At 36.2% G+C, this 12,937-nt stretch overlaps 1 long non-coding RNA gene across 1 annotated transcript; it reads right to left on the bottom strand.

Moving 5' to 3' along the window:
- Positions 1-1,409: 1,409 nt before the first annotated feature.
- On the bottom strand, positions 1,410-4,034 carry LOC145803153 (uncharacterized). The gene is made up of 3 exons (XR_014345270.1): positions 3,862-4,034; positions 1,810-1,841; positions 1,410-1,678 (listed from the first exon to the last, which is right to left on the bottom strand). It is a non-coding gene; the product is annotated as an uncharacterized LOC145803153 (long non-coding RNA).
- Between the last annotated feature and the right edge of the window lie 8,903 nt (positions 4,035-12,937).

Raw genomic sequence — 12,937 nt, forward strand, 5'->3', positions numbered from 1 at the left:
AATATAAGAAAATAATGTGAACTAAATAGAATATAAGTAAATAAAAAGAGATTTATGAAAAAATGCCCCTATAATATATATATATATATATATATAACCCATACATTTGCCTTGATAGACAACACTAATGAAGAGAAAAGCAAAGCTTTGTTTGTATGTCTTTGTAAGCGTAGTATTTATATATATAACCCTTACATTTGCCTTGATAGACAACACTAAAAAGAAGTAAAGCAAAGCTTTGTTTGTATGTCTTTGTAAGCGTAGTATTTCTTTTAAGAAAAATATTAGAGACTTACAATTATAAACTCACAAGGGGTTTAGCTTTTTTCCGGTCTCAAATCAGATTAAAGAGGTATTGTTCGGTCCAATGGGTTCACTTTTGGATATCTTTTTCATAATCCGAATTGTTCATATTTTAAGATTCGTTGAGTATATCATAACTTCAAAAAATCAAGTCGATTAGATAATGGAAACCACGTGTCCGAATTAGTTTTACATGGAAAAAAATAGACGGTGAGAAAATAAACAATTCATACAAAATTAATCCGAACAGATGGTTTCAATTATTCGATTGATTTGATTTTTTGAAGGGATTATATGCTCGACAAATCTTAAAATATAAACGGTTCGGATCATCAAAATGAAATTCAAAAATGGACCCAATGATCTGAACTGGATCATCTAGTCCAATAGTGGACTACAGATAGTCCAATCCCATTCACAAATTTGTCTACAATAATGTGGCACTACAAGAATTAACACTTTTGGCAACAAAAAAATTGGTCGCTAAAAGTCAATTTTTGGTCGGCAAAAGTTATCCGCGACCAATATTTTTGGTCGCTACTTTGGTCGCCAATTGAGGGTCGGCAAAAGTAATTCGCGACCAAAATTGTGGTTGGTCGGCAAAAGTTGGATTTCGCGACTAAATTTTTGGTCGCTAAATATTTAATTACCGCGACTAATTTATTTTGTCGCCAAAACACTTTGGTCGCAAAAAGTGATATTTTCCCGACCAAAAAGTTTGGTCGCCAATTATCACATTCAACGACCAAAAATTTTGGTCGCCAATCGTGACATTCCGCGACCAAAAAATTTGGTCGCCAATCGTGACATTCCGCGACCAAAAAGTTTGGTCGTCAATTGTGACATTCCACGACCAAAAAAGGTTTTAGTCGCCATTTGTTACTTTTCGCGACCAAAACTTTTGGTCGGCAAAAGTGAGTTTCCACGACCAAGAACTGTTTTGGTCGGCAATAGATGTATTTTTTGCGACCAAAACTCTTGGTCGGCAATTGTCATTTTTTGCGAAAAAAAATAATTTATTTGTCGCGACTAATAAATTGGTCGCCAAAGCAGGAAAACAATACACCTGTAATTCCTAATAATTCATTCAATCCATAATAAACCTATAATTTTAAAGCATCCTTCAAATTAACTGAATCATTAACATTCGACACAATACATAATTCATTAACATTCGACACAATACAACTATTCTAAGTTTTCATTCACAAGTCACATCCATCTAGCATAACAAATTGAAACAATACATAATTCAGATTTACAGCAACAGGAAAATTGCTTAATCCACTAAGTTGCCTTGATAGCCAATCAAAAAATCCTTGCGCCCTTCCGTGCCACGCTTCGCATCCATCAAAGCAGTAGTGATGTAAGGCACCTAATAAAGAAACAGAATTGGAAAATTTATCAGAGAAGCATGATAGTGGCAGCAACACTGGATTGCAAACCCGTATCTTTGCAAAAATCAATTAAATCCTATAAACATGTACATCGTATTGAGACAACTACCTGGCATAATAAAACTGTACCTATTGCTGTACCTACAAATTTCAATACACGATGATTAATAAGCTAACAACCATAACAAATACAGGCATAGTTAACTATCAAAGCTCCATTGATTCAGTTCACTTTTATATATGATTTTTTAATAAAGTTGGTAAAGTTTATTTTAACGAATAATACCATAGATTAATTAAAACATGAATGATTCTGATGGTCTTAGCTTTAGATTAAACTTTGAGTTGTAGATGAGTAGCTTGAGCAGACATTTAATTAGCACTGATGATCAAGGCCCCTAATCTAAGTAATCACACACAAAAGATTAACGTGTACCAAAAAAAAATATAAATTTGCAGTTCACATAAATAAGGTGGCATAACATTTGTGCCTCCTTTCCGTTCTCTTTCCCAAGACATTAAGGGAAAGCATATTCATCCATTCTGCTACCCTACCTACCAGATATGATATGAATGAATACATCTGACGAGTTTTCCTTAAAAATAATAATAGAGATAAAACAAACTTCTCTCTAGTGGATGCATATTTGTGGACAGTGAGTGAGTTTAGGTACTACAGTGCAAAAGTGAAGTGGATGCATATTTGTGCACCAAAGGCTGAAGAGGGCTTGGGATTCAGAAATTTGAGAGAGTGGAATAAGGCCACTATGCTAAGACAACCTTTGTGGGCTTTAAGTAAGAAAGCTGATTCTTTGTGGGTTAAGTGGGTCCATACTTGTGTAATTAAGGGTAAGTGTCTTCCTACTGAGGCATCTTCGACTGTCAGGAAGTTTTTTGAACTAAGAGCTGAGGGGCAGCCTTTGATCAATATATCATTGGTGATGGGACTGTTACATTTCCGCGATTTGATAATTGGCATCCCTTGGGTCCTTTGAATAAGAAATATGGGGAAAGGGTTGATTTTCATATGGGCATGGCTGTGAATAGCAGAGTTTCCTCTTATCATTAATTTTGGGAATTGGAAGTGGCCTAGAGGTAGAATAGTGGTTATTACTGAGATTAAAGCTAATACCCCTGCTAGCTTCGTATCGAATCCTAATAGGCCTGACTCAGTGTTTTGGCTACCCTCTAGTAATGGTGAATATACTGTGGCTTCAGCTTGGCAAGCAATTCAAATGGTATTCCCTATCGTCCCTTGACATAAATTGGCATGGTTTCCTCAAAATGTTGCTAAGTGGAGCTTTGTGCAATTGGTTGCTGTTCTGAGATTGAAGCTAATACCCTGCTAGCTTTGTATTGAATCCTAATAGGCCTGACTCCGTGTTTTGGCTACCCTCTAGTAATGGTGAATAGCTTGGCAAGCAATTCAAAAACTATACCCTATCGTCCCTTGACATAAATTGGCATGGTTTCCTCAAAATGTTCCTAAGTGGAGCTTTGTGTAATGGGTTGCTGTTCAGTGAGGACTGGCTACAATGGATAGAATGTTTAAGTGGGGGATTGTTTCTGAAAACAAGTGTGTATTGTGCAATGGGTTTGATCACGATCATTTATTTTTTTGTTAATATTTTTCAGCATATACTTAGACTGTTCTTTTGAGGAGAATTCTTCCTGGTAGAAGAATGCCTGACTTTTGCTGAAGAGTGTGGAGGTAAGGCTATTACAGATTATGTTTATAGGTTGACCCTTGCTGGTACTATGTATCATGTTTGGAAGGGAAAGGAGTCAAGAAGATAGAAATGGGTGATATTAGAGCTAATCTTAGCTCATTAAGGAATGTAAAATTTTGTCCTAGTGCTAGAAACAGGAGTTGTGTCATGTGAAGTTTGTTTTATTTCAAACCATCCCCAGCCCTTCCCATCAATGTTACAGGAAGGACTTGAGAAAGCTCCTCTTGGAGATTTAACTTCTCTCTAGTGCAAGCAGTTAACTTCTTTTTCAAGCTCTCAATCTCCTGCTCCAAGCCAGCTGTCCTAATGGGGAGGATAAATTCACAATGCATTCTTATTTCCAATTTGAAAAGATAATGCCAACGCATGCCTACCAAAAAAAATATTAACGATAACAACTTCATCTGATGGACTTGAGATAAATAATATACCTCTGAAAATGCATTCGAGTAGCCACAGCAAGGTAACCAGGACTAGCTTGCTGCATACACAACTGTTCAATGTCTTTACGTAACTCATCACGCCAACCGGAGAGTGCTTTTTCGAGAAAAGAAGTGAATAAGGATCTGTATAATACTCCCAGGGGAGGAATTTTGAAAACACATTAAAGAGGAAAATCTCTTCAGAGAAATTTTCTATTAGCAAAAAGCTAAGACTAGCTCTCTGACTCAGTTTAATGGAATCTAATTTTTGAGATGGGCCACCAAGTAAGGAGAGTAAGTAAACCCCAGAACTTCTCAGATGGGCCACCAACATCTTTGTTTAACACATTTCAATCATGCTGGAAGGTCAGTCACTTCTACAACATATGACCACTCAAATTCGGAAAAATTCAAATCAAATTCTAACCAGCACTATAAATATAAACAATAATAATGAACATTCTCATCAATGTCCCCTCACAGAATGTTCCATGACCAAAATTCTATATAGGACATGTCCCATTACCAAGTATTAACCAGTCTTCATGTTTCCTCATAGAATTTTCTTTATGAAAAGGCAACTACATATTATTTCCAAAGTATTTGTTGGTAACAATTCAAAATCTGAGAGATAACAATATATGCAACTGACCTAACTTTTTTATCTAACCTCAAATTCTATTCAGTTATAAGAGAGCACAATGGGTTGGCTGCACATTCAAGTCGGTAAAAAAAAAAGTCCAGACTGAAATCAATTCAACCATAGTTCATGCTCAAATTTTAATTTATTTTTATCTAGCCTAATTTTATAGCCTTCAAAGACCACTGTTATAAAGCTTAGCGTGACTCCTTCGACCATATTGCATTGAGAAATTAAAATGAAGTTAATAACCAATTTATACGTTAGTATGACAGTAGAATTAAAGAATTCCAGCAACAAGATGAAAGAAAGTTAAACACAAATCAGCAGGCTAAAAAGCACCAGTGATATGAATGGAAGTTAAATATATGCAGGACATACTTGTCACGCGGTAAGGCATAACCAGCTGCTACTGAATCAATAAGCCAATTAACATTAAGTATGTAGGAATTTACTGCGCAGCCATACAAGAACTTGGTCGTTTCTAGCTGGGAAAAGAGGAAAATATCAAATTCAAAATTAGGCATCCGCAACCCAAATAAAAACTAAGAATAATATAAGCAAACCAACTGTGCAAAAAAGGGAGAACACAACATAAATAGATGTAAAGCGGTTTGATAATGATAATGTAAAGCAGTATAACCAAAAATCATAGATTTAATATCCATAAATAGAAAAGAATTTATTACTTTCAAAGTCATTAAAGTTGAATCTCAACTTGAAGTTCAACATATTTCTTCCTCCTTTTTTTTTTTTTTTTTTTGGTTGATAATCGAGAACCCATCCTAGGCAGGGACCTTTGGACCACCCCAAGAAGGTAAATTTGAGGTTTAGAGGCCACCCCCTAAGCCAGTGAACCGGGCAAACAGGAGGGAATTCGAACACTCATCAATAATGTTGTTCAACATCTTCTATGATTCAGTTAAACATATTTGATTATTTTACCTGAGTCGTTGACAAATTCACTCAATTTTCACATTGACAAAAGTTACAATCACTGACAAAGTCAGTAAATTTACATGAGATAACCAAAAATTTATAGTCATACAGCCGAATCATTGCTACAGATTTGTGATAATGTACATTACAGGTAATTGATTGATATAGGATGATTGTGAAGAAAACTCTACAAAATACAAAGTACAAACAGTGACCCCAAAAACAATGTAGGTCAGCAGCTAAGAGCCTTATTTAGGCTGTTTCTAGTTGGTTTTAGCAGCCAAATGGGGCAATAGAAGGGGCATGGATCTGCTAGTAGTTAGGTGGAAAGAAAGTAGTGGGGCAGTTAAGGTGATGGGAACAATAACAAGAAAAGAGTTGGTTTGGTGTTTTTTGCGTATTACACTTGATCAATGAGCGAAGAGTTGGAGTGCTCGTCAAAAAATTGCATGAAGAATTGGAGCATTTACGCACGATTTTAAGAGTACAATAAGGGCTAATCAGAACTGGCTATAAGGTTTAAGGGCTAGTATTTTAGGCATAAAGAAAGTAGTGGGGCAGTTTGGGTGATGTGATCAGTAACCAAGAATAGAGTTGGCTTGATGTTATTTCTGCATTACACTTGATCAATGAGTGAAGAGTTGGCATATGTAAATACGATTTAAGAGTGCAATAAGGGCTTCTCAGACCTGGCTATGAGCTTTAAAGGCTTTAAAATTGCAGAAGGTTGACAAGGGGAAAAAAAAGACAAGTACAGGCATCATACATAGAGAGAATTTTTTGATCAGCATCATACATGGAGTTAGAATTGCATTACACAGTTCCAAGAAAGCTTCGAAAGTTTCAATGAAACCTCTTAAACATGCTCTCCATTATATTAGAACCTTTGTATGGTTTATAAAGATTTCTATGAACCCTTAACTCTAAGAGCATGCCAAACTGTGTAGTCGGTTCCCTCTTTGATGTAACACTTCCTTGAGTTCATATAGGCGGCACCTTCCCCTCCCAGTTGGACAAAACTCAACCTCCAGTTTTAAAATGTTGAAATATAAAAATCCACAAGCTTTAAAAGTGCATCTATTGGTCGCCAAAATATAACCTTCTGCGACCAATAATATTTGGTCGCCGAAAATAATGATCATTCGCGACTAATTAATATTTGGTCGCCAAATGTCATTTTTTTGCGACCAAAATTCTTTTGGTCGGCAAAAGTGGTCGGCCATTGTGTAAATTCTTGTAGTGTGGTAAGGGAGTTGTACCCCTATATCAGTAAATGTTTAACAAATTAAAAATGGACATTTATCATATCACATAATTCTAGGTCAAATTGTAAGAACTTTTTGACAGTCTCAAATATTTTCCTTCTTTTAATTTATTTTTAGCAAGAAAAGAGTGAAGGGGATTATATCAATGAATAATAAATAAGAGTTGGAGAAAATTATATAAATTTTTGTAGTTTACTTTTTGTATCAATTTAGTTTCTGCAATTTTAATTTTTTTAAAAAAAATGTATTCTTTAATTTTGCATTTTGTATCTAATTGATTCAATTGATAATGTCTATTAAAATTTTTGGTGGAAAATAGGGACTTGTTCTTCACCTGCTAATTTTGAATGGGCAAACTGAAGAGAAAAAGAAAAGAAAAAAAAAAAAAAGGAAGGAACAACAATTAATTATATTGGTGATCTTTGAAATTTTCCCTAGTGTTAATTTCATCTTGTAACAAATTTTTCACTAATTTTACAATTTTTGTTTAATTGGTCTAAACTAAAAATGGATGTGAAGAATTTTGACAAAAAATTAGCACAGATAACTCAGGGATAATGGGAGCACACAGGACATTTATTCAAAAATTGAAAGAACGTGAATAAGAGAGAGAGAGAGAGATGTGAATTGAGAAAAAAGAAAAAAAGAAGAATTGAGAGAGAGAGAGAGAGCTGGGGTTATGGTAGGGGAAATTATATTATTTCACACTTATTTATCTCAGTGTATACATTTAATGAAATATTATTTTAATGATAATTATATCCTAAAGTAAATGATAGTAATAAATATCAAAATACACCCTTAATATTATTATATCAATTTTTTTTTTTTTTTTGTGCACACCTTTTTAAAACATAAAATCTTGATGAACATCTTTTGAGTAAAAAAAAATTAAACCCTAATTTATCAATTGTTTCTTACCATTGTGTTACACTTACTTTATGGTGTATGCAAAACAAGTTCACAAATCAGCAACTTTTTTCTAACAGTTTGATTTTGGGTGACCGCTTGAGTAGTCATTCGGTCGCTTGAGCGTAGATGCGTCGCTTCTAGTATCTTGTCTGTTTGCAGGTGAGACTGCTCGAGCAATGGAGTTGACCCTCGAGCGTAGAATCTAAGCTCCTAGTAATTTCACTGTAGCTCTACAAAACTTCTAGAACTTTGCGTTTATTGCTTGAGTAGTGAAAAGTTCGCTCGAGCGGTCTGGTCGAGACAACTTACTTAATTTATTTCTCATTTTTTCCAACTCTTCTCGCTCTCTAACACCCATTTCTCAACCCTAACCCTAAAAACACTTGATATCCTCAACTTTTACCATATATTCACCTTAAATCCTTCAAGAAAAGTGAGGAATAAACTTGATTCAAGATTCTCACCGATTGGATTGTGGTTTTGGTCAAAATTCTTGTTGGGTCTTCATCTTTTAGCTACCATTTCGAGGTAAGGGTACTTTTAACTTGTTATATTCTTGAATTGAGATATATATATGTGTGTGGTAATTTCTTAGGTGTAACAATGTATGAGATATTTTTGTTAAATAAAGTGGGTTGTTTAACTATATAATGGGAGCTTGTACCTAATGATTTTAAGAAAGATTGTATAAGTTTCTTGTTGATTCTTAATGTTGAGGATGAATATTGACCTTCTATATGTAAATGGAACGAAAGCCCCAAATTTTATTAAACTTTAGTGTAACGCCCTCAAAATTAACCCATTATATAACATTGACATGCATTATTTAAAGAAGACGATTTATTAATTCATTCATCAGAGTATTATTAAATAAATCATTACATGTAACATCGAATAAAATGCCCTACAGGCTTACATCTTTCCAAGCCAACACTTGGACTCAAAAATATGAGTTCTAATCTCAATACAAGAAAAGCCCTAGGCTTGAATGTTTACATGTACAAATAAATAAAAACTATTAACTAAAGGTTGTCTTCTTCAATCCAGAAGCCAAACCCTCCCAAGCTAAGTCCTTGGAGGTAGCTTATCACCTGAACCTGAAAATGATGTTCCCATAAAGGGTGAGCCACAGCCCAGTAGAAACATACTAAACCATATATAAGCAATGAATAAAGCAATAGCATTCAACAGATGGTTAACCAAAATAATCAATTACTTCATTTTACAGTCTCATGACACTATTGCCAAAGATACATTTTACTTTCCAATTTTATCAATATGGCTCAAAACTTGGCCAAACTGATAACAGTGATTCACATATATCATATTCACATCCTTCCAATATCAACAAACAAATGAGACTCAAGCTCAAATCAAACACTTCATACTTCCAAATTGATACACATTTTAGTGCTGTATCAATAAAACACTTCTATATAAATAAGCACACATAAAAGTGATGCTAATGGAGTCCATCCCCTATCTCCTCCCAAACAAAATCCGATTTAGAGGTCAATCCCCTATCTTCCCCTAAACCGTGGAGTACATCCCCTATCTCCTCCCACACACAAAACAATGTATGCAAATGCAATGCTCAATCAATACACGTATTTTCTGTATCAATGCAATAGTCAAAATTAATGACTTAACCAATGTGATTAGTTTCAGTTATTCCTAATCCACATGCAATGTCTACAACAATCACGACTATCCTCCACCGATAGCCCAAAACAGTTATTTCTAAACTGAAAATAACTATGTCATCAATTCAATAAACAAATGATTCCAATTACCCAATTATGCTATTTAACCAATGAATTCCCAATTCCATGAATTACTTATACAAATTAATTCAATAATACAACTAGGGTCTTTCCCAAAATTACCAAAGTATCCCCAACATATCAAATTACCAAAGCTTAGAACAAAACCTATAAAATGGAGTAGGAAATCCCTACCTCAAAGAAAATAACCCGAATGGAGAAGATAGAGATAAATGCCCAAATTCCAATGTGCTCCAAATCACCAAATGTTCAGATTAGAATGAAGCCCAAGCCGTCCTCTATCTTTCTAATGAAGGATCTAGGGTAGAAACACACCCTAAGTGGATCAAATCTAAGAGAGAAGGTGAATAGGGAGAGAGAGAAGTCGGACCTAGGGTTTGGAATCAAAAAGAATGTGAAAAAGACTGATCAAACCCGCTGTTGCGTATATAAACTGGACAGGCTCGCTCGAGCGAAGACTTGGTCGCTCGAGCGACCAGACACAGAGAAACTACGCTCGAGCCAAGGAAGCCTTGCTCGAGCCAACAAGCCAAAAGCTCGCTCGAGCGAAAGAAAGCTCGATCGAGCGAAGAACTCAAACCCTCAGGTCTGTAACCAGACACACGCTCGAGCGAAAGACCAATTGCTCGAGCGAAGAACGAACTAACTCGCTCGAGCGAATAAAAGCTCGCTCGAGCCAAGAATGCAAAGCTACAGGTCCAAACCAGAAACAAACTCTCGCTCGAGCTACCAAACCCCGGCTCGAGCGAAGAACCAAAAACAACAGCTCGCTCGAGCGACAAACTCCTCGCTCGAGCGAAGATCCAAAATACTGGACAGCAACACATGATTTCTAAACCCAACCAACCTGAAACAAACCTACCCAACACATCCTATAATTCCAAATGAGAAATAAGGGACAACAACAACCGTTATACAATGACAGAATCTACGGAACCTAAGTCAGGATACAATAATCAAATGGGAGAAGACCGGGGTTGCTATATTTTCCAATTGAATTGATAAAAAAGATTTTGTTCAATTGACTCTTGAAAGATGAAATTGGATGCATTGAGTGTATTTTGGCATGGAGATATGGACATTGATAACTTGTGGAAAGAAATCCTTGTGATTGGGAGATGATGAAATTGTGAAATTGAAAAATATTGTTATTAATGTTGTTGTGGATTGAAGAAACTGCATGGAAAATTTATTTTGAAAACTCATTCATTATGTGTATCATAATTTCTCATGTGATTTTACCATCTTGTGGATGTTTGGAAAAATGTTAAAGGGGGTAAATAGCGTATGAGTCCGAGTAGATGAGTAGGGTTTTGGGAAACAAGTTGTATCTTGTGTTTGGTACTCGCGCGAGAAGTCAAGGTGCCCAATTGCCTTGTCTTGTGCATATCACCGCACGAATGTAGGAAAGATTTTTTGGTGTCCATAAGCCTATCGTTTATAGAGTCAGTGAATGTGGAAAAAAAAAAACTTGATTTTGGATGTCCACAAACGCGAAAGTGGAGAGGGAAATGTTTTGGGTGCCCATCACCCCGTCGTTTTTAGAGTCGGCAAATGAGAGAATATTTTCTGTATATAAATCTAATATATATGTATGATTTTGAAGCTCTTGTTTGGGATGTCATAGCGGATTTATCACCCCATAGTAGTATATGAGACTTTGAATGAAAATCATGCATGGAACATTTTTAGTTTTAAATGAGAAAATATGGATTTTATCCTAAAAAATGCATGGCATGATCATATGCGTCTCCAATATTTATATAATTTGTTAAATGTATTTCTTACTGGGCACTAGCTCACCCCAAAACTAACCACCTTTCAGGAAACGATGTTGACGTGCCACCTAAATGATTGGCTTTGGAAAAGATTGTGGATGAGAGCACAGAAGCTCTCTTTGATGTGCTATGTTCAAGCCTCGAGCTATTTTGTATGGAAATTTAGAATATCATTTTTGTGTACTCAAGGACACTCCTTGAGAAGATATTTCCCTTTTTGGATCTTCATTTACATTATCTCTTGTCTTTTGAACTATTTTATTTTGTTGATAGATGTAAATGAACAATGATATAATCAATGGAATAGTTGAATGGGAAAGAGGCAGCCATGGAATTTATATTATTATTATTATGGATTTGGTCTCTCTCTCTCTCTCACTCTCATACACACACACACACATAATTCTATATTGGGTAAACTCAAGTGAACGTGTTTGATTAATGTATTTTTCCTGGGGTGTCACAATTTGGTATCAGAGCTAATCGGGGTTTGAATATCTAGAGCTCGTGAGATGTGGCTTATGCCATATTGGGTTATCATGTTGGGATGGGACGTTAGTACCTTATTTGTTGATGTGCTTATGTGACTATGTGGGTATAGGGTCAAGTTTATGATATATGATTTGTGTCCATTACACTTATCGAAGTCCATATGGAAAGGCATTTGATCAATGCTTTTTCCACTTGGAAGTCCTTGAGTGTTGTGAAATGAGTCGATATCTTAGGAAAATGATCCGTATGTGCTCTATGTGTTTATGTGCTTATGTGGGTTGTTTTATGTTTAATGAATATATAGTTAGGGTTGTGACTATTTGAGTGTGACACATGGATTGGCATGTGGGGTGCATGAATTGTGAGTTAATTCAATTCTCTCTTAGTCTTATAGGATGTCTAGGCAGTGGTAGACCTCGTCGGGGTGGTCGAGGTAGTCTAGCCCAACAAGATATTCTTTCCAAAGAAGAAGAGGCAGGAGAAAACAATGTGGCTACTCCTCCAGCCCAAGATATGATGAGGGCATTAGCCTGAGAAATGGCCAGGGCTCTTCGAGAGTCCATAGACATACTCCGAGCCGAGCAAGCGACGATGACATTAGAGGAAGAAACGTGAACCTCCTTCTTGAAGAAGGATTTATTTCGCTCCAAACCTGTCGAGTTTAGTGGAGGACTCAAACCCATGGAAGCTGATGAATGGTTAGAGCAAATCCTTAAGTCCTTTGAGATCCTGAACACCCGTGATGTAGAGCTCTAAGTAGCATTGGCGACGTATCAACTAAAAAGGGAGACCAAGCAGTGGTGGAAGTCTATTAAACTTAGGGTCAAGCACACTTGGGAGGCATTCACGTATGCCTTCCAAGAGAAGTTCTTGCCTCCCACGGCTAGGGAGAGATTAAGGAAACAGTTCAAGGAGCTTAGACAATTAGATACACCAGTGGTTGAATTTGAGGCCACTTTCACTAGTTTGGTAGGCTTTGCACCTGGACTCGTGGCAATCGAGCAGCGCCGATATTTGGAGTTTGAGAAGAGATTGAGGCCCAAGATCGTGATGAAGGTGATGAACAATATGTTCAGAGAGTATAACAAGCTAGTTGAGGCCGTGGCTCATGTAGAAATCATCTTAGAAGCTAAGGAATCAAGGCTGAAACATAAGAGGTCAAGTTATGCCGAATCTCGAAGTGACACAGGATCCTTTAAGAAGTCATGGGGTTCTTCTTCTTCTTCTTCTTCCTTCTAGTTCTTGCCTCAACAGAACAAGTCTTCGGGGTATGTT

Source organism: Camellia sinensis, chromosome 11, assembly GCF_055761805.1.
Source record: "Camellia sinensis isolate YWXY chromosome 11, ASM5576180v1, whole genome shotgun sequence".
Lineage (NCBI taxonomy): Eukaryota > Viridiplantae > Streptophyta > Magnoliopsida > Ericales > Theaceae > Camellia > Camellia sinensis.